The sequence below is a fragment of the Synchiropus splendidus genome, chromosome 4 (genome assembly GCF_027744825.2).
Source record: "Synchiropus splendidus isolate RoL2022-P1 chromosome 4, RoL_Sspl_1.0, whole genome shotgun sequence".
NCBI classification, from domain to species: domain Eukaryota; kingdom Metazoa; phylum Chordata; class Actinopteri; order Syngnathiformes; family Callionymidae; genus Synchiropus; species Synchiropus splendidus.
Window position 1 is genome coordinate 16,610,899 of NC_071337.1, and position 23,118 is coordinate 16,634,016.

At 41.5% G+C, this 23,118-nt stretch overlaps 1 protein-coding gene across 2 annotated transcripts in view; it reads left to right on the top strand.

The window, feature by feature from the left end:
• The window catches only part of rbms3 (RNA binding motif, single stranded interacting protein), a 199,557-nt gene that overhangs the window by 17,436 nt on the left and 159,003 nt on the right, over positions 1-23,118 (top strand). The gene's annotated exons all lie outside the window — the stretch shown is intronic.

Consider the following 23,118-nt stretch of genomic DNA (forward strand, 5'->3'; position numbering starts at 1 on the left):
TGCTATTCCATTTCTTCTCTCATAGCCCTCACAAAAAAGGATTTCATTCTCCTTGCATACGTCTGTCATGTTTTCCTTCCTTGTAACTGCAGCATGAACGCTGGTTTTTAAGGCATTTAAAGCATGTAACCGCGATGACTAACCTTAGGTCCACATGTCATTTGGGGTTGGGTCAAACTTGAAATGAAACTGTGGCTGGTGGTGGAGAGCTAATTTTGCTCCGGGGTTTTTTATGCACAGCTTTAGTGAGCAGACACCGCAGTTATCATGTTTCCAAACAATAACGCAGACTTCATTTGAGGTCTGATTTCTTCAAGCCGATGTTTTGACTAAAATATGTGGCTGTAACTGAAGAACATGAGGTTTAGCCGTGGTTATGTGGTCCTGCAAAGTACAACTGTTGATACACTAATTTTAAACAAAAGTGTTTTCTTTTTCGTAGTGATGTGCTATTTTTTTGTTCACGTTCTAATGTGAAGTTGCTATGGCTTACCTATTATTTAATAATAGCAGTTATGTAACCAGTTTTAGCCAAAAGATTTCAATCAAAGCTGCAATTCCTAATTCGTCTCTGGGGATGAAGTCTCACTTGTGTCCCAGGAATGAACATGCATTGTCTTAAGTCTTAAGTCAGCAGTCACCAATGTGGTGCGCACATGCACCATGTGGGCCTCTTCCAAATCATACACATTTTCATTTAACAACCATCTTGTGTCTGATTTTGTGTTTCCTTTCTTGTTATGCCACTTGTAATTACTGTGAGGAATCAATAATGTCATGAGTGTAGAGGAATATCAATTATCGTTCATAATAATATTCATTATGTTATGTGAGAAATGTATTCTTGTTATTATTGTTATTCTTGTTATTATTATACTTGTACTTACTACTTGTATACAAATTAATGTATGTCCATCCACTATATTAAGATATGAATATCTATGCACATGAGCACCTCAGCGTTATTTATATTACACACAGATGCGCATATGTATCTCTCTCCTTACGGGGACATTGAGGGTTCTCACCCTAACCATAACCATCCAAAACACATGGCTAACCTTAACCAGGACTCTGCACCGAACTGAAAACCAACTGTAATGACCCAGTTATTTTGAAGTCTTCATTCTTCATTTTTTTTTTTTTTGTCAAGAAAAAAGTAGGATAAACAAAGGACACATTTATGACGCATAGCATCACGTGTTTCAACATAATTTTGCCCAAATACAGCAATGTTCAGAATGGAATGGCCTTAATGCATTTGGATTATTGATCATTTGCTTATTAACCACGTGATGGCGCACAACTCAATGAACATTGACCAATATTATAATGTGTCTCAACTTTTGAGATTTTGTATGCAGTGTGTTAAGTGGCACTTGTTGTGACTGACGTACAAACGAGTCTCACCATGCTCAGCCCTTACGTTACGTACCATTCTGTCATCCTCAACAAGGACCCATGGAATAGTTTTGTCGTGATCATTGTTGACAAAACAACACTGCCCTTTACTTCAATTATTATTTCAACCTCTTCCTGTGTTCATCTGTCTTATATTTTTGCTGTGTCTTCTTTGTTTGCGACTCAGATTTCTGTGGTGGCATCGCTCGAGGGTTAATGGGCAGCGTCAAACAGGCTTGTACCGCTGTCTCGACTCTGACCTGTACAGATTGTGGACTGACCTCGGTGACGCGGCCCTAAGCCTGCAACGAGGAATCCAATCTCCACTGCGGGATGTGCCGCATGTTTTAGCAGTCGGGTTTGATAACTTTGACCCCATGGCTCCTGCTCTATTTTCACCAGTGATGACCCTTGCTGGGAGAGAATTGTGTGGTTCGCCAGCACCAATGCTACATTTGTTTAATCGCGTTGGAGCACCTTTTCAGTCGGGAGAAAATGTTAAGATGAATGATAAGTACTTTGTCCTAGGGTGAAGTTCATGGGTTGCCTAAAAGAAAGATGTGCAAAGCAAACAAAACACTGGACTTTTCTTTCAATACCAATATCAATCGACACAAAGAATAAAACAACACAGCAAGTGACAGCCTGGCTGTTAAATGGATAATCCGAAGATGAGCTTGTCATTTCCCCTCTGTTTGTGCCTTTTTCGCTCTCCTTGTAGGTGGTTTTTGTTAAAAACCCTAAGATAATGAAACTGCTGGCAGCCACCATGCTGTGATGCATTAGTGGGTTTTTAAGAATGTCACCGGGAGACCACACACTAGTAGGAGGATTTCCAAGGCAGGCATGTGACCAATTTACTTGTTTATTTTTAGCACAAAATCAAACTGTAAAGTGAACGTTTTTCGGGCACAAAAACAAACCAGCAGCGCATGACTACTGCTCACCCACATACAGGATGAGAATTGTAAGTCAAGTGACGGCACCCTGGTGGTAAAGACATAATACAGATCATCTATTTTTGGGGACCTTGACACTTCACTTGAATCACGGCATCGTGAGGGGTCAAGTAATTGGTTTTATAGGGGCATAATGATGTGAAAGTAATTAACGCGGGACAGTGCTTCCACTATGCAAATTCCTCATAGCATCTGTCTTGGAAAGATTGGGAGTAATGAATTGGTCCTAAATCACCCCGGTAACCTGAGGGCAGATTAAGAATTGATTCGCCCCTCCTTCCACCGAGTCCCCCGTCCGAAATATCGTGTGACAAACCTGTGTTTTAAACTCTTGGATGACGTGGCTCTAATCCAGCCTTTGTGCTCCCGGCGGCTCTGAAGAGCGATTCTGTCTTTTTCTCTGAAACAAAAGGGAAGCGATTTTGTCTCCAGTAATTAACATGGAGGGACGGAGAATGGGAAATATTTGAAAGGTTGATGAAAAATCCACATCAGATGGATCACCATTACGGCGAGGGCAATCAAATTAAAAGCTAGCCGGGGAAATTGCACTCTGAGTTGTGGAAACGAGATAAGTTCGAATATTCATAATCAGACATCAGCCACCTGCTGGGAGTCTTCAGTCGAATTCTATTCGGAGCAGCAAGTTACTCCCTCCATCATGGTTAGCAACTCCAGAGTTTCAGATAATTAGACACAAATGCAGAAAAGATTGGAAGGGGGAAATGGATGGCTGGAAGGGAAACATTTGGTGGGGCTCCCAGGAGACTGGAATATAATTCATGTTTGTAAACACAACAAAAAAGTACATATACTGTGCTATTCTTTCCCCCCTCATTCTGTTTTCTTTTTTCCATCTGTGGGTGGGTTGCAGGGGCAGCCGTGGAAGCAAAGAAGCCCAGCCCTTCTTGGATTCTCCTCCAGGATGACTTGGGCTTTCCCTCCATACATAAGGTGCCGGAGAGGCACCTCATGTATGGAGGGAAAGCCCAATGAATCAAATCAGGAAATCGCATGAACCCCTCGAAGACCGTAACGTAGATTGGCTGGTAAATCTAATCTTTTTTCTCCAGGACAGATTGACTGTAGACACTTCACTGACCCTTTCTCCTTACACTACTTGAAAACAAGCCTCGAAAACACATGCACTATTTCACTAGTCATGGTATTGCATGGTTTCTGCCAGGATTTTTTAAAACCGTGGTCCAACCCCCTCAAAATAAACACAAAAAGAATGACTGAATAAATAAATAACAAATATAAAAAAGCCACATAATACAAGCCAATCCAGGAGTGATCCCACGATGCAGAGGGGTGAGTGTCAATTGATATTAATCAGAATTAAAAACACACATTTGTAATCATGAGAAGTAAATCTCTCTCCAAACTGCAGCCGTCCTCACGTGGTCCTTCATATGTCCGGCTGGATGCTGTATTTAGTTACGAAAGCCAGTATAATCATGTCCACCTGCATGATACATTATGTGCTATCCTCTTGTTTTGATGTTTCCACCTGGTTTTAATACGTTCGATCACATGAGGCGGCTCTCATCTAAGCCATAGCAGTGTGCCATAATCATTTCATGTAGCAGAAACCCTGATGGTATATTAAGGACAAATGCCAGCAGAAAGACACACAAGCAAAAAAAAAAAACATGCCTTTCATGCTTTGCCTCAGCTTTCAGGAGTGATTCTAAATACATTTGGCTGATGCGATGCACAGTGTTTCCCATATAGTACGCTGATGACTATGTCAGACAAGTCACCATCCACAGCCCTGCAATGGGTAAATCTGACACCATGATGGTTGTTTATATAGATGAAACTCTCAGTAATGATATAAGTAGTAAGTGAGACTCAGATGCAGTATTAGTTTTATTAGATTAAGGCTTGCGCCAGTCTGACTTGGGTGAGATCAGCGATCAGCACAAGCAATGGCACATTCAGCATTGACGGTGGTCTCCCAGAAAAGTTGTATGGCAACAGCTTTTGATCCTAATATTGACACATCTCCTTCAAACATATGTTACTGAATCATATATTTTTAAAATCAGGAATTCATGTGTTATCGCCAAAATGGCTAAATTTTATGATAAAAAATGTAAAAGCCTACACTGCCATCCCTAGCTGTGAGTCCTAAGCAAAGAAAGGGATCAAAGATACTAGAAAGGAATTGCTACAGAGCAATGTTAGCTTTTTTTTGCAATGTGTTAGGCGAATTATAGAGACATTCGCCTCTTTTTGAACGCTTGCTGTTTTCCTTTTTCCTCCCAGCAGTGCTGAGTGTATTAAGCCTGCCCACCAATTAGGACACGCCAATTCTTACAGCCCATAAATTATTAAGCCCGGCAGATCAGCTTGGAGGACTGACTGAGGCGAAAGAGAGGGGAGCAGCCTTCTGAGCAAGCACAGCTGTATTTGTCAAAGCATCTGCTGACTGAAAGGCTTGCTTCAATCAGATGACTAATGATGCGAGCTGTTTGGTATAATACACGTGTATTGTTCAGTCCACAGTTCTACCTCAAATACGAAATCCAAATATTTCCATCAATGCATTAAATCTAAATTATATAGCGCTTTCATACTAAGCAGAAGATCAGCTTAATCCCATGCAATCACAAAGTTTACTTAGTCTCCTGAGAAATCTGTCAACACGTATGACTTCATATTTTAATACAATGGAAAGTCAAAATAAAGGTGAACCTTTTGATTCCAAAATGATACGATCCATATCTCCACACAGTGCAGTAGGATACAAGAAAATTATGCGAAGAAAAATTTTGCTCCTATTTCCTCTAATCCCACAGTCAATGTTTAAAGAACACGTAAGAAACTATGTGGGTCAGATTTCAATGTCTAAATGGGTGTGTAACACTTTCATATTGGTGCAGCACTTCACGTTCCAATGCCGTCTCTTACAGGTGCATGCTGGTTGTTTTTCGTGTCTAATGGATTCAAGATTTAAAGATTGAAGAATCTTTGATTTTATACTTATGCAGTTACAGATCAGTGTGGAAACCCTACAAAAATGAACATTGTGCATGAGTCACAAACCGCTGTCTCTTGTCATCGGGTCCAAGTCAAGTCTCAAGTCACTAGCAGGTGCAACTTAAGTGCAACTTGACTCCTCATCTCTGCACTTGAGTTCCATAACCAAATTCAGAAATCATTCTTTATTGATTGTATTTTATTTTAAGCTTGCAGTTGAAAAAACATGTTGTGTACTTCCAACATGCAAGGGATGTTCAAGGGTTGCAAAGTTCAGTTGATGTCAACCAAAAAGACAGGAACACTGAAAACTGTCCGACGGAGACCTCAACAAGCTTATTAAACACACTGATACACAGATATGTAATTCAAATATCACATTAGTGCATGCATGTTTACAATTTGGCTTTTTGCTCTTGTACATTTTTGTGTGAGTCGACCATGGAAATAGCAGTGTTGTATGCAGCACCTCCGCACAAACAGTATACCTATGATCCAGTTTACGATTGCAGCAGGATGCACGGCTTAGGGAGACAGTTGGAATAATATATGATATTAGATTGCAGCTTGTAATACCAGCTACCCCCAAGGTCAAGCAATTCATTTCTGTGACAGAATTTATTGCCTGATAGTAGCAGGGGCAATGAGGTGCTGTGAACCTTGGGCTCATGTCTATATAGAAGGTCCTCTCCGCCATATACTCTGTGGGGCTTTCTGCTTGTTAACTCTCTATTGAGGGCGCCTGTTGGCTCCTGCGCCTGAAACATGACCCCGTGGTTTTGTGGGCCAAGGCCTGTTTTGTTGCAAGAATACCAAGGCAATGGTCCCTGGACCCATCAACACACAATAAATACTGCAGGTCTTTCAGATGGCGGGCTGTAACTCATGTGAATCGACGGTGGCTCTGGAAATTAGGGGCATGTCAAACATGACTTCTGGCAGTTGTCAGAACTCGTAGGTGCTGATTTATGTTTCTGCCAGTGGGTGCTCAATTTATGTTCAGCCAAGGCAAACACACTGCTGCTTTATTACTCAGCCAACACATAGGTAAGATTATGAAATGCCAACATCATCGCTTTTTATGCTCTTGCATTCTTTTGTTGCAGTCAAGATGGTTAGAAACTAGTTTCCATCAGGGAGTATTCTGAATATTCTTTGTACGTAAAGCAGCATGATAGTTTGTTTGCTTTATATTTATCAATGTTTTTGCATGTAAATTCCACAAAACAACAACAATGAAAGGACAGGTTTAACAGTTCAGACGGTCACTTACGGCTCATTGCAGCAGAAGTTGGAAGTCTAGCAGAGCCACGTGGATGATCTCTAGGAAAAAAAAAATGAAAACAGCAGCTACTTCAAAATGGAACAACATAGGTAGGTGGCACTTTCAATAAAGCTACAAAATAGGTTGTACTTTTTCATTCATTGCAATCTTTAAACTACCTTAAACTACCTACCTTTACCTTTTTTTGCTTCACGTATTTTGATCATTTTTTTTCTTCCTCTGTAGCTATTGATAGTCATATTGGAATACTTTGTTTTAATGCTCATTTTGACATTATTGTATGTCCTGCACATGTTTTACCCAGTGTAGCCTGGATATTCCCAAATTATAAAACATTTTAATAGCATCTTGTCATTGTAAAGAGATGCCTTTGGCCCATCACAGCAGTCACAGTGTGTACTGTGGCCTCATAGGAATTTTAATTGCCCTCTGCTGATGCAGAACAAGAACTCCACGTGATAATAATGTACATAAGCCAAGTAAGTTGGCAAAGCAGGACACGGTCCCTTTAAACTCAACAACAGATATGACTTGCATATTCGGTTGTCGATGCGTCAGAATGAAGAAGAAAAAAAAATGCCGTGGCAAATGAAGAGTGAGGCTTTTGTTTGTATAGTGCACATTCTTGTGAAATATGGAACTGACAGGCGTTCTGTCTCAACTTTTGACACATACTTTCTTGCAGTCAGTGTGTGGATATATTAGCAGGAGCTGATGATTGTGGGCGCTGCACATTACTGGATAACACAGCGATCATTATGTTTGAGTAATTAGATGAATTTCTTGTTCTAGCTTCTCCCTTGCTGTCTTTTCTCTGGTGGGCCATTAAATGTTCCAGTTGTCAATGTGACTGGCACATGAAGAGCGATTGAGCCACAAATGCTTACAGGAGTCATTTAAATTCCTCGCGCAGAATTGAAATAATTTAGACTAGTTAAATGTGGACGGGGAAAGTGGCGCTGCCGAGCTTTTAAGTGTGTTGTGATTTACTTATTTATTGTTTCGCTGCAGGGAGCAAGGAGGCAACATGGAAAATGCTTGTCTCTCAGATGTCTTTAAATAGAGGTCCTGCTGGCTCTCTGCAACTGCAAACTGGCTTGTTCAGTCTCTCTTTGGTAACGTATATTAGCCACGGTCCGGCTTGTCACTGGAATAGCCTAAGTGCCCTTAAGCTGGGTTTCGATGTGGCGCTATCATCTCTGTTGTGCCTTTGTTTCAGACATCACATCTGACTCAGAAGGACTAATGGCTCCCGCAACAAATATCCCCAATGAACTCTTCAGCTGTAATTGCATTATTTGGTGTATGACGTGTGAAATCTCCCCAGTATGGGTCAAGTAAAGCATATCTAATCTAACAGCTAACATATACTACATGATATTTTTGTCTACATTTCTTTGAGTTATTTCAACTTCTACACTTGTTTATTTATGTATTTGTCTTGAAAGATACTTGTTTCCATTGGCTTTTCGAGAGATAGACTTGCAGTGTGTTTTTTTTCAGTGGGGTCTTTGCTGTGTAAACACACCCTCAGACTAAAGCCAGAGTGAGATTGGTTGGGGGAGTTGGTTCATTGAATGTGGGAGTTAAACTTGTCAGCATTTATTGGCGAGGCAGGTTACATTTTGAATTCAAGAGTCCAACCCCCTTTCTTCATGAGGGTGGCATTAACTGGTGACAAACTGTGTGCAAATATTTAAACCTACACTGTAAACCTGGAAAACTTCTTACCTGAGCTTTACCATACCATACCAAACAAGGCGGATAGACGAGAAAAAAAAAAGATTATTAGATCAGCTGTGTGGTTGTATAAAAGCCAAAGAGTAAAAGTGCGTTTTAAGAAGTGTTTTAAAACACTTCTTTGACCTTGATAGTTATTGCTTTAAAGTTGGACTGCAATCGAGCCCACAACTCTCTTGCTTTTAAAAACTGAATCTTCTCAATATACATTTAAAAACCTCATTCTGAACAAGTGTGATTTGGGGCAATGCTATTGCTTGATAATGTTGAATCCCAATAAAGAATCATTTGATGATTTGACCTTTGTGTCGCGTGCCACTAAAACTTTATCAAAATACAAATCAAACCAGATTACATAACTTTGTCTGTCAGATGGTTTATCCTTAATCGGGAAATAAAACGCTAAATTTAGTTGAGGAACACGAAAATAGAGCTACTTTGAAGCTCCACTGAAAGATTTGGGACAGAGATAAAGCAGAACTTTTAATGGTGTGTGTCTTGTGTGAGCGTCGCCGTCGTCATGTTGTTTTTCTTAGTACCCCGACTATAATCAGACATCACTGGCAATTGCACTTCAGTACACATGACAACCACAACTCGAACCAGACGCGCGCTGATACGGCCTGTTAGATGTGCGCGGCGCTGTTTCCTACCTTCAGTCATGACTTGTTTACTTTTACAAATCATGACTCAGCCTCATTATCTTCAGTCGTTTTTCGACACCTGCCAACCAGCTGTAGCCCTCGCCACACTCTCTTCAACAAAATGGCTGACAGCCTCTTGCTTTGCTGCGTTTCACAGTTTTATTTTTCTCAGATAGCTTCAGCCTGTCTCTGAAGAATTCCTCCTAGTGATTTCATTGGACGGAGTCAGTGTTTCACATGTTTGAGTCTGTACCCATGAAGTGCAGTTCTGGTGGATCAGGCGTATATCGTTCAAACTCTAAAAGTGAGTTTCTAGCTCCTTCACATCTTCCTAAAAAGCCCGAAAGAAAAATATGATATATTGAGGAAAATACAAAACAGATCATCCCTGTGGTCCTGTTGAGTCTGAAGTGGCAAGACAACAACCTGCTTTTCTGCCTCCATTTAAGTCTTATGTATCGTGGTGTAGACTTGCGTCAGGGAATGATGGTAGGAATTTCTCAGAATGACGCTCCCTCCTGAGTCACGAAGACACTGTTTCCCTGTTTGAAGGTAAACACACACCAAACATGTCAATGTAGAAGCGCCATCACGGGCAACACACTGTGGAGATGTGACAAGTTTGGGGTGACAGGCTCAAGGCTTCATGGAGTCTGTAACGGGTCACATCCGAAACCTCAAGTTCGAAAATTTAAACTTTGGCGACAAAAATCCTTAACCAAGTAGACCACCAGTTTCATGGAGGAACAATTCACCAAGCAGAAGAAGAAGCGAAATGGAATCTCGCCAAGCTGACTGCGCCTCTGTAGGATCTGATGGTTGGCGTCCAAACCATTTTTTTTTCCTTTAATATACTTCCAGAAAGAGAAAGGTGAGCCTGCCTTTACCGTCACTTAACCGTCTGGCTTGGATTAGTGATCAAAAACATGTGGCCAAAATGTGTTTCCTGTACATCTGTCAAGGACTCCCTGGTAGAGGCCAGCAGCAGAGCCACTGCACGTCCACATCAAGAGGAACCTGTTGAGGTCGCACATGCCTCTTGTCAAGTTGTCATTCTAATTGACTGGTTAGAAACCAAGGACACGAGGAGAGGACATAACAGAGATTTGGCCTCAGTATTCCCCCATGAAAACAGCAAGGAGGAATATAAGAGAAGAGAAATCTGGTTGTCCTTGTTTGGGTTGCTGGAACTTCATTTAAACACGCAATGTATTTTTGTTCTTGGCATTCATTTTTTGTGTTTGTCCTTCTCGTAACTTCAATTGATCAAGATTATCCTGCAAAACTTTTTTAAATGAATGCAAATATGTTTTACTCAGTTTTGTTCCAGCCTTTATGTTCGTGATTTTCATCAAATACACAGGCAGTGGGAAGCTCCAAACTAGTTGAGAAGCGACTTAGAACTAGAGCTGCTGGGATTTAAGTCAGACAGGTTCGACTCAGTGTGGGACGTGAATCAGCCTGGAACTTGTTAATTACATATATTCTGCACGATCATGATAATACCAAGTGGAGCAGTGTCTCCCCGACCGGCCGGGTCTGTGTCAGCCTGTGTGTGTGTGTGAGTGTGTGTGTGTGTGGCTCACCGCTGGATAAGGAGAATAAAATTAGGGAGAAAAGCAGCGTGATGTTCATTGTAATGGTAATGCTTGTTTGTGGGAAGAGTCCTTCATATTCATCCCCACAATGACTCTGCTGTCTCCTCTTCAAGAGGCAGTCAGCTGCTGGCGGGCGGCTGAGCTGAACAGCTTCCTGTTGGTGTGGTAATCTGTGTGCCGTCACAATGGAATGGACGGTGTTTTTCTCAGGGCTCGGCCCTGCAAATTCAGCCAGAGAATGGAGGGCCACACACAGCAACAATAGCCGTCTGCTTCTATCATCTCGGGAAACGTCTGTGTTGTAAATAAATATATGAGAAAGCATTTTCGGCGAGTACAATGGGAAGGTTCACCTTTGATTTTGAAGTTGATATGCACAGCTCAGTGAAACATTGTGTACCTTCCACCAGGTCCTCAACCTTTTCTGCCTGAACCTAACGCTGGACTTCTCTAGCTATTTGTCTTGATATAAATGTTTAGAAAAGTACGGCACATTTGAGATTTAATATTAAAAACTCCCGGCTTTTCTGTTACTTGGTGGCCCACTTCTAAAGCATCTTCTGTTGGAACTTACAGCAGTGTAAACAGTGGACACCATGGACCATGGTGTGCTGCTCTTCAGGTCAAAAGACAAAAATCACACAACCCTGTTCCATCTGGACCATCTACTTTCTGGCAGGTTTGATCATGGAGACCAAACTGGGTTCTACTGTAAGAGCCGGCAGTGAGTGATAGCAGTAGATGATCATGTCTTAAATATATTAATAAAATAGTAATAAAAACTTGCAGTGAATTCAAATTCCTGAACTCCACTTTTGCCGACCCCCACAGTCACATAAGGGGTGTCCCATTTATAAGCCACACATAGCCCTTAACACTTGGTTTTGAGGGCGAAGGATGACAACTCAACTTCATACAGATAGCGGTATTTCATCAGGAAAGCTTGCAGAAGAATCCCAAATCTATTGTGTGGATTTGATAAAGAACAAAAGCCGGGTGAGCCTTGAATTGAATTCACAAGTGGCCTCCTAAAAACAAATGAAATTAAAGCCCAAATGCTGTTCAAAGAAACATTGTCTTTTAAATGCCAGAGTTCTTAGAGAGAAGAAGCACAGCATGAAGATGGCATTTAATTTACAGCTGTTTGAACTTCATGGTCTCTCAGTTCATAAAGGAAATGTGGTGCAGTTGGAAAGAGTGAGCAGGAAAATAGATAAATGTTTTTCTGGCGTTCCGATATTCCGCCGAAGTACCCTCAATGAGGTTATGGGTATGAAAGCCCTAGTATTACGCATATTTTCTGCCAATGCGTCTTGATAAAGAATTGTGTTTGTTGTATACTCTATTTCCAGCATATTACATTGTCTGTCCCTTGTTAAGGATGTATAGCTTTCCATACATTCATTCTCCCACCTGCTACGTGAATCAGTGTTTTACAACTAGATGCTAAAAAACTACAACCTAAGCAGTTAAAGGGACCATTAGTAAGGGTCTTATCATTGAAACAGATGAGCTCCATGCCATTAGAACAGCCTCAGCATGGTATACATTATTTACGTTATTGCTCTTTAAGTCTCTGTCGCCACTGGTTGGTTTACTTTCATGACTCTGTAAATGACTTGACACAGAAAGAGAGGTTCTCAGCTGAAGCATGCAGAAGAAATGTGAGGCTCCCAAAGAGACTTGGCTTGGATGGAATTGCAAAATCTACACAGTTTCAGATTTTGCTGAGTTGCCGCTGTTGAATTCTGGCTAATATGGGACTCCTTTAAGAGACGCAGAAAAGCCTTTGTGTTGCTATAGTAGCTAGAACACAAGAACATCTTGGTCAAGAAAAATATATAAATATATACTGGTGATACTCTTTCTCTATTGTATTTGAAGGGATTATTGTACGGTTAAGTTCTTGCTCAGTGTTGCGCAGTAGGTGTGATTTATAAGCCGAGTGGCCTTTGAGGCTAACTGCAGAACGATAGGATCAAGGCACAGTATGTTAGGATCCGCTTGAGCCCGATGGCTGGCGTTTATCTACGCTGTCTCTGATCCCTGGCAATGTCCAAGTGTTGTATGCATTAAACTTTCCCAGCAGCCTGTCAGGATCTCAGCAGGGCACAGCCACCGAGGCAAAGCGAACATAACACCATCAAACCCACCTGTCCCACAGACATGGTGACCTATCTCATGAATAAATCTCAATACCAAGGTCTTGGACAACAGCAGCTCTTCTTTAGCAGACGTCCCACTCGCTGATATCTCCCCTGCTTTTTTTCTTCCCTCCATCTCTCTTGCTTCCTTCAGCACATCTCTCACACCGGCTGGCCGGGCCGACACAGCTCGCTTTATTTATCACACATTGTGACACTTCTGGATAAAGCTCCTCACCCCCGCTGATTGAACTGCGCTTCCAAGAGGTTGGAAGCGGCGGATCATTCTCCTTTGGTTTCCCGTAAGTCATGGGATTGACAAGCGAGGATGGCTTGCCAAGAAGACACCAACTCTGCTCCCTTAAATCACGGAGAGAGCCAGTACAGATGGGTCACTAAATCAGTGGACATATCCATATGCCAACCAACCAATTCTATAAGCATCTTCAAATCCTTCTCTGATAAAGCCAGGGCCTCTGCACAAATCCTAGATCAGTTCACCGAAGCAGTAAAGAAGGGTTCGTCTTAAGGTTTTATGGTGAAGGTCACTCTTGCTTTTGACCCTGAATTCATCCCTACCGGTGTTTCCAGTCATGCTGCTCTTCCTTCCACAGGGGCAGGTTACTTAACAGGCTGTGCGTAACGACCATGGAATCTTCGCTGGCTTACTAAACACCACTCTACATGATGTATTGCTTCCCCAATGTTCTTAAGAAAGGAACAGAAATGAGAAGCATGAGCAGCTAGATAAGTGCAATAACACTATTGTCTCGAGGATCATGTGGTTGCCATTAAAAAGTAAGAGCTGACTATTTTTCTAGCACTTTAATGTCTGGATTATGACCATAAAGATTTTAAGAATATCATTTGCAACATAACATAGATAAACATTTCAGCGGGGGACATATTTTGCTGATGTTTTGCAGTGTATATCAGCAACATTGATCGCTGTTGTTTCAGCAGAGTTGGCAGTTTGGAAGTGTTGGTTGTCGAGTATCATTCCCTGGTTTTAGGTGACAAAATTGTTGTGGATGATATTGGATTTAGGTGAGAGCTCTTGCTAGAAGGAGCAGAGTTCAAGACAGTGCGAGAAGACTAACCAGTGCTGATCTGGCAGTAACATGTCATTGGTGTAGCGGTGAAAAGAAACCATCCGTGTTAGATAGCAGTTCATGTCTTCCTGCCTGCGTAATGCTTAAGCTCGCCTCCTGCGTTGCATGCTGGCTTTCAATTGAGCCAATTGTTTCCCCATCTGCCGAATTTCCTGGTACCATAGACTGGAAATTTGGACTAAGCCATGAGATGGCGCTCCCTAATGTTCCCTTCTTGGAATACTATTTGATGTCACTTGGTATTTATTAGGGATATAATGGTATAAATACTCAGTCAAGGCCTTTGCTATAGTCAGCAAGTCCATGAAAACACAATTGCTTTAATACGTGTTCCCACATGGATCACAATGCGGCAGCACACAGCAGACTGCAGGCTGACACACAAGTCAACAACTTGAGTTGGGGTATCCCTCGTAGTGTGTCCTCTATGTCAGAACTCGGGTGAGTAACCCGCCTGGTAATTTTGTGAAGCGTGCTCTGAGTCATGCACTGGATGCAGCTGTCGACATTTGAACTGGCTGTACCACATGAGCGATTCAGGAACTGGATGACACATATTGTTCACGCATGTTTTACAGAGTTGCGTGTTCACTCGGATAGACGAGTGACGTCACCTCCACATGAAAGGAGCAAGGAGAGGCATTTGTTTTTTTTGTTTTTTTGCAATTCTTGTTTAAATAGAATGTCATTTGAAAGAAGAACTGCACTACACAAAGCAATGAGCGCTGGCAATCTCCACCAAATGTCAAGAAATGCCACTTGCGGGGGGGTAGAGTTTATTCAATTGAAAGGCCTAATGGATAAGCACCGGGGCAAAAGTCCACTTGCCGGGCGTCAATACGTTATGCCTTAGGTGTGAGAATGTATTGAAATGGCAAATATCAAATATGAGTCTGGTATTTGGAATCTGGATGGTCTGAGGTATTCTAAAATAAAAAACAATATCAATATAAAAAAAAAGCTGGTGTGCAGAGTATACACTGCCATTGCCTTTTTGTCTGTGCTTTTGCCCACTCTAATTGTACAAAGAATCAACAATGCAATAATGCCTCTATTTCCGATCCATTGATTCTGCCCAAATCCATCCAGGCATCATTTTCACCGTGCAATTACAGAATTACTGGATAATGGTGCCATTCAAAGTAAATGCTGTCGTGGAAATGTGATATGAATGATGAGCTAGACGACAAGGCATACGTACGTGATGGAACACCAGGGTTTTGTGTTGCAGCTCTTGCATCATATGAGCCGTGTGTATGTGTCAAGATAAGACGGGCGATCAGTCAGAAACAAACATGCTGATGATGTCTTGTATCAAAGCCTATTTCTTATTTTCCCTAAAAAAAAAAACAATCTTGAAAACTGGAATGTTTTCCCAAAGTGCACTGTAAAATAAGCCCTTAACTTTCAAAGAGCAACCGTTCTCCAATCTGGCGCTGATTTGTTATGGCTGTTTCAAGTCTTCCTGCCACAACGGCAGTGATGTTTAGTGCCACTATTTAGTCTGACAATCGTCTGAGACGCTTCAGTGGATTTATTCCTGAGGGGCCAAAAGTGAAACTACTTTCCATCAGAAAGAAGCTAAATATATTTTCAAAGAGTGACTGGTTTTCTTCTCCCTGCATAGTCATATGCCTGTTTTGCTATGATAGTCTTTTTTATTGTGCTTGAAGAGCCCACAAATCATTTTTGATAGTGCGCTTGCAAACCGATTAATTCTACCTACTACTTCACTCAGGTTTGGTACGAGCAGAATGGGGGATATCTTTTTGGCTTTAGACATGATGTGCACAGATACATTGCTCTAGAAAGTTATTGAGGCATATTCATGACTGTGGTACCAACTTACTATATTATGTTTAAAGAGAAGAGGGATTTACTGTAGCTTCAGTGTAGCCCTGCTATAAAACAAGTTTACTAGTTACCACTTACATATATCACATCATGTAGCTGCGGGCATTAAAAGTGCGATTCACTTTTGAAAAATTAGTCCGCTATTTTGGAAATTAATGTGAAGATCAGCAGCTATGCAAACACTGTTACCAGCAGCTCCGACGAAGGTCACTGAGAAGCAGTTACTCATGACTGGGTTGCCGGCGACATGCAAGTCCCCATGTTGGTTTTCCACCACTTTCCTTTCAGGCCTTATTTATGCGTTAGAGAATCTGCTGACCTTCCGTGAGGGAAGAAGAGAATCGGTTCGCCTGGAGAACAGTCTAACAAATACTATTTTTGCGACACCTTGATGTTCCTCACCATCAATCTGTCCGCTCACCTTGTCCCTCTCTCTTCCTTTGGCGTACCCGACATTCTGGCAGTTACTCTCATTGACTGGTGAGCAAGTGATTTAGTAGTAAATTAACTTGTCACAAAGTTGTTTCTCTGAAGGTGGGACAGTTTTGTCTAATTTCATTTTATATATTATGTCAAAAAATATACATTGTTTTGCAGTTTATCCTTCTGGATTGCATTTTTAGTCATGTTGTTTTCACTCTCACCACTGTTGTGGAGTTCAATGTTATGACGTAAATCATTACTGAAGAATTTCAAAATAAAATGCATGATGATTGTAATACACTTCCATGTTCCCCGACTGTCTCACTTTTTTGCTTAATGTTAACGCTGTCAATTGTGCCTTTCGTATCCAGTTAGGTGAGTTTAATCAATGTGTTTCCCAGCCTCCAACTTCAATCGATTCATTCTGTCACTCTCCCTCCATACATTGCTTTCAACTCCTACAAACTTTGCAGACTGCAATGAAATGAAAGTCCAAATATTTATGGCCCGTGAGGTTTCGGCTCTGCCCACCTAAGGCTTTTCACTCCCATCTTTAATGATCCCTCTTTGGTGGTGGACGCACCGTAACAGCCATAATCACTCGTCGCGACGAGACTTCAAGTCCAGTTTGTCACCTAAACACAGGTTGGCTGTTTAAAGTCCTGCTAAAGTAGAAAGTTTACGGCCATCACAGGGATTGGCAGGAACAGAGCGGGTTGCACTGAACAATTACACAGATTGTTTTACCCAGTGGCGATGTCATGACCTGAGCAAATGGAGCGAGAAGCGACCGATCGTGACTTTGTTTAGCCTGAAACTATATCAAAACTTCGACGGTGGCGGCAGAAACAAAAATACAAGTTGTGTTCTTAAGACCTTTCATTAAGTTCTGCAAAGCAGACCACGTTTATAGAAAGAATAAAAATGTGATTAAAATAAGGGATGACCAATATTGATGTCTGACATGTCCTAAAATGTAATTCCTGATTCCTGTTTTGACAGATGCAAAGGTACCTGGGCGTTTTTAACTTACAACCAATGTTTGGCCTCATCATGTCTTTTGACATGGACTTTTATTGTGATGCCACACTAGATCTGTTCCACTGAATGTACATTCCCACTTAACATGAGAAAAGTGCTATGTATTCCATAAGTTATCAAGAGTGCAATATTTTATTGCCCTTTATATCTAACTCAAACTAGATCCAGGTCAGACTTCATCACAAATTGTAAAAACATTGTACCTCTCCAGTGCTAGTTATTTACAGTATTAAGAAAAACACAAAAAACACAGTGAGGTGTAGGATAGCATACTACAATGAAAACTGCCTATTAAAATCGGGTACAAATCAAGCATAAAGTTTGTAGGAAATTTCTTTGGCTCACACAGTTATTGAAATGATCAACTGGGCTGATTCTGCCTTCTATTTTGGAAGGGTAACAAAAAGAATCAAATAAAATAAGTAAATAAAAACAACATCCGTGGGAAAAAAGTAAGCAACCCTCTGTTAAAGTGCAACAAATGAGGCTAATAGGCTTATCCTGGATCGCATGGCATGGATGGGTCTAATTTCTACCCACGTATCAATGAGGATTTTTCTGAATGACAGTGTGCATCTCAACATTGTTGCAATGTATGTGATACGTTTCCTTGCTGATGGCATGTGAGATGGCACAACTGAGTTGTGCTGTTGAGGGATGTTTGAAGTCTCAGGACTCCATAAGGATTTATTCCAACATATCCCGTTGGTGCTTTCCTCATTGGTGTTGCAGTGCATCATGGGATTTCTTGTATATACTGTAATTTAGATTTAGGCCATGTAATGTTTTTCCTCAGTCAGTAAGACTTATAATTTGATTTTTTTAAAGGCAGATCATAAGAACCTGAGTGATAGTTTGTGGGTAATCACTCACTTTTCCATTCATCCATAAAAGCTTTCACTCGATTCCTCACTTACTGGTCTCTTGCTTTTCACTGCGCAACTTAAAAAGACTGTTTATTTCCTAAACTGGGATGATTGTGTTTGTACATAGCTCCTGTCCTGTCTGTTTGCTAACATGCATCCATCATATCTGCATCCTGAGAAAGATGTGACCGAGGATTCAACTTTGAGACTCCAAATAAAGGCTTAAGGATGTCTGGAAGAGAAAAGGACGAGCAGACACCACGAGCATGACCAAACATTCCAACTAAATTCGAAGATCTTTGTGTTCTTTTCCGGGTCAGAAAGAAGCGAAAGTAAATTGGAATGAACTGATGACCACTCATCATTTTATTAACATAAGGTTACATTGCATTTTTTTACTGGCTCCTCTAGAGAGCCAGATTGATAGAAAGTGTTGTTAATTGAAATAGCTTTTAAGTGTCTTTTCCTCACCATCCGATGGTGAGATGCAGCTGTGGACAGAAAACACATGTTCAAGGAGTAAAGATTTGGGAAGCAGCTATTTAGATCTGATAGGGGTGGGATTTGTGCCCCTCCCCTTCCTCCTCCATGTGCTTAAAGGCATCTGTGAATGTAGTCGACCGCCGAGCTTGCTGTTAGTTCTGGCAGTTTGGAAGGGAAGCCTCTGGGAATACGCTTGTCTTTAAGAGTCTTTGCTGAGACTTTGCCAGCATGAATTAAACGAGGACGAGCTCAAAGGCTTTTTTCTTCGATTTAAGGAGACTGCTTGTCATTTTTCGTGCCAGTTTTTTTTTTTTTTTGTGTCTGAACCCTTTGAACAAGTACATGTGAAACAGAGAGTGAGCAGGAAGACACATCGACTCAGGGACGTACACCCATGTATTTGGCAGGTGCTGGATGATTCAGTCCTTCATTTCCGAGGGTCCTGATGGGCCTAAATGGTGCAGTTCACTGGTTCTGACCGTGTGGCCCCTTTCTTATATTGTGTTTGCCTCCACTGGCTGCACTGGCCTCCAATAAATCAAAGCCAATTACCCCGTTGGAGCACAGTTATCTCCTCCAGTCACAGTTCTGCCCTGCAGCGTGAAGGGAATAAGGGAGACACATCTGCGTGTGGGAAATGTTATGTGTTATAAAGGTTCATACCTCTAAAGAGAAGTAGCTGTTTTACCGGACAGGATTTGCTTTAAACATCCTATAAATGCCACATCAATTTGTTTGGCTAAACTAAGTTGTTGTCACTGTATTTGGTCGCCGACTCTAACATGGGAACGGTCAACAACAAAAAGGCTGTTAGTGACAAAAGCAATTTTCAAAAGCTTATAAGCAACAGGGACAGAGTCCAGGAGAAGAATCCACACTTCAGACAAGTGCTTAGAGACATGTTCAGCAGTGACACGTGGAGGATGTCATCTTATCACTCAACAAGTTTTGGTAGTCGCTGGGTTGGTTTATATCTGTCAAGTATTGGCTGAATGTACTGAAACTGAACATAACTGACATCTGAATCTGAAGTCTTTACTTGCTTCCATCATCTTAATTTGTTTAGCATAAGGATGTGCACGCCTGTCTGTTTACGCTTCTGTTCAGACTGAAAGGACGCCACTGAACATTTTTGGATGTGAGTTGTGCATTAACTCGCCGATGTTTATCCAGTGAGATGAGTACAGGCTGAATGAGGCTGCATTCAAGAGACATGCTGGAGACAGTGTTGAAGAGACAACTAAAATATTACTCATGTTAATGTTACTCCACTTCAAAGTTAAATTTATTGGTATCCAGGCGTTGGACAAAATAATGGAAACACCTTAAAACTAAAAAAGCTTTTAGGTGTTTCCATTATTTTGTCCAACCCCTGTAAATGCGCGCTGTATGGTGAGATGTATGTCGCTTGGTGAGAAGTGAAAAGATGTCTAATGTGTCTAATTTGTCTGGAGTTTTTTTTGTCATTCCTAATTTCACTTTTTTTTTTTTTGGCTTATTATTAGGGGTCGTCCACAAACAAAAATCATGTGTATGTATATTTTTGTTAATATTACATTTTTATTTTTCTAGGCATAAGCAATATAATTCAGATTTTTTTTTTTACATAAAGCTTTGTGTATTTATGATGTGTGAATATACACATTTTAAATAATAAGCACCTTGTGTAGTTTGGCTTCTCTATAGAAAGCATTACTTTTTTTTTATATTCTCAAGTGTGCTCCGAAACTAGATGTCCCTCTCCTCACTTGTAGTGTCACAGTACACATTAATATCCTGGGTGAAACGGCCAAGTAGACCTTCCTGTAGCTGCCCCTTCAAAGACTGTTGCCTGCACGTTTAATGTGCAACACTAGTCGGTGGGATTTTCAAATGAGCAATCGAGAATGTGCTAGCCTCCAGTTCCCAATCAAGAGTGACCATTCTTCTGAGACCTTCAGCACCCATTCCATTTGTCATCCTGGTAGACCATTCCAGCATTTTCCTTTCACCTTGGATAACCTCCCTTCTTCTGCCTCTCTCCCAACACTGTAAATAATGGGCTGCTTTTGACCCTCTATGGCTCATTGTGTAAGATTTCAGCTTCTGACCTTAAAAAATGAAAGCAAATCAATAGGGCGGGACTCCATGAATTCCAAGACCAGGATGTGAGCCAAGCCCGGAGCTCAGGAGGAGGACGCCTGGGCCTAATACCAAAGGTCTAAAAACAAAGGAGGAAAGTCTGGGAAAGAGAGGAGAAGCTTTCAATTAACCTTCACCGCTGACACAAACTTTCTGCAGACTCAGCTGTTTGTTCTGGTGAATTTGTCCATGTCGCATGTTTTGCACTGCATGTATAATTAAGGGGGAAGTGGACAGTGCGAGGAAAAATGAGATGCAGGAGGAGATGGCGAAAAGCCCTGAAGCCAGCTGCAGCTGTGCACGTCCTGGTGACTTAGAGCAGACCCAAGTTACCCCCGTGGAGAACTCGAGGGATTAAGATTCCTCTGTACTACAGCCACAGCATGAACGTATGAATGAATGACTTGTTTTACTTTGGCATGCACAGACCCAAGTTTTCAAACTAGTTTGGCCAAAGTGAGGGATGTTCACGTTAGCAGCTCTAACCGAGGTGTGTTTATTTTGTTGGAAAGTTTCATAAGCGTCCATTTTTCCCCTGCATCTTACATTTATTTAAAGTCTTCATTGGGAGTCTGTTCACTTTGTGACCTGTTGAACATCATTACAACTATAGTGCTAACTTTTGCAAAAGCATCATTGCAAACGTCGGCCCTCTACCATGACCTGCAGTATGTGTTTCCTCAAACATGTGACGATGATGGCGCTTATTGCAACAGTAATGACGTGTCAGAAAAGGTGTTCTCTTCGGTGTGTGTGTGTGTGTGTGTACAGTAGAGCACAGTGAGTAGCTGCCCATCAGTTCCACTTAGCTCAGCGTGGTAATTGGCCTCCATTGATGGACGTAACTCCCTCTTCACGCTCCAGGGACCCCGGCTCTTTGTGCGAGGAGTCTGAGGCGACACGCTGGCATGGCACACACGCTTAAAATAGCGCATCAAATCAGCCGTGCTCTGACAGTCACTGCTAACGTGGGGGGCAGAATGGAGAGGCGCGCCTGTTTAACTGTATACGAATGGGTTTCAATGGTGGACTGCAGCGACTCAGCGAAGGGGTGAGCGTGGTGAACCGCTGCTGCTGGCATTCAGTCACATCCCTCCCTTCGTTTTGACCTTTTAGCCACTTCTTTAGCCGTCGGTTACTCAAGAGTGGTGTTTACTAAATACTGCTGTCTGACTGTGACCCGTACTCTACAGCGGCAGTCGCGGTCAACACGATGTCATGAACTGCGCTGCAAATAATCAAGAATATAAAAATGGATTCAGTTTGTATGGGCTTTTATAAAATGGCAGAGGTCATATTGTCTTAAAAATGAAATGCCAAACTCCCCAAATGGCTCCTTAATAGGCAGGCAAGTGTTGAATCAAAATGAATCATGGCAGCCTCTAAGAACATGCATATATCTGGAGTAACATTACCAATATTCCGCTTCCTCTCTCTCTCTCTCTCCGTCTCTTCCTCGCTCTTTCACACTTGCCCAGAGGGCCGGGGTCTCTTTCTCACTGTCACTCTGAGTGCCATCCCTGCAAAAGAGATATAAATGGGCTGTGAGCAGGGGGCCACGACTCCAGCGCCATAAATCTGCACTAACAGCACAATGGGAAGAAGAAAGGGAGCGGGTGAGATGGAATGAACGTGCGGTGGGCTTGTTTAATACATTTTGGAAGATGAAGATTATATTTAAGATTCATGTTGAGATGTTTATGAAAAAAAAAAAAGAGGGCGAGATGGATTACTGCATGGAGATATCGCTCACCCTCGGAGGTGTAAATTGTTTTACTGTCTAATAAAATTGGTTCTGAGGGGATGAGCAGCAATCAGGAGTCTGCCATCATTTGAAATTGCCCAAATCTGCTGGAAACTGCCTCCCCCTCCATTAAGCTGTAGTGGATTGTAGGCTTTAGTAAAATGATGGAAAAACCCCTCTGATTTCTACGAGATAGAATGTAATGTGTAAAGCGGTTGATTTGTTGGATTAAAGTTGGCCACATCCTCCACCTGCCTCCGCCAACTTCACGCAGTTAAAGCGATAGATGAGAATAGAACGCCATTTATTGTCATTATACACACATTACTGCAACTCCTGTGGCTCAACATTAAGATACAGACTGTATATTACTAGTTATACATGTAAATAAACGAATCATGGCTTAGATAAATAACACAATGAAAATGACTAGTCAAGCATTGAAGATAAAAAAAAACTAGTTAATATCTTGTTAATATAATATAAATAAAGTCACTTTATTACTTATCTTCAACAACCAAACCTTTCAGGCAAACTTTGAGCATAAATGAAGACAATAGACTTAAATAAGTTGGAATCTCTGAAGGCACATAAGACACAATGTTTTCCAACAAAATGGAATTATTATCAATTAACGAGGAGCACAAATAATATGACAACTATTGCACCAAGTTCCCATGTGAAAAAGAAGAACTGTGCTAATAAATATGATGCT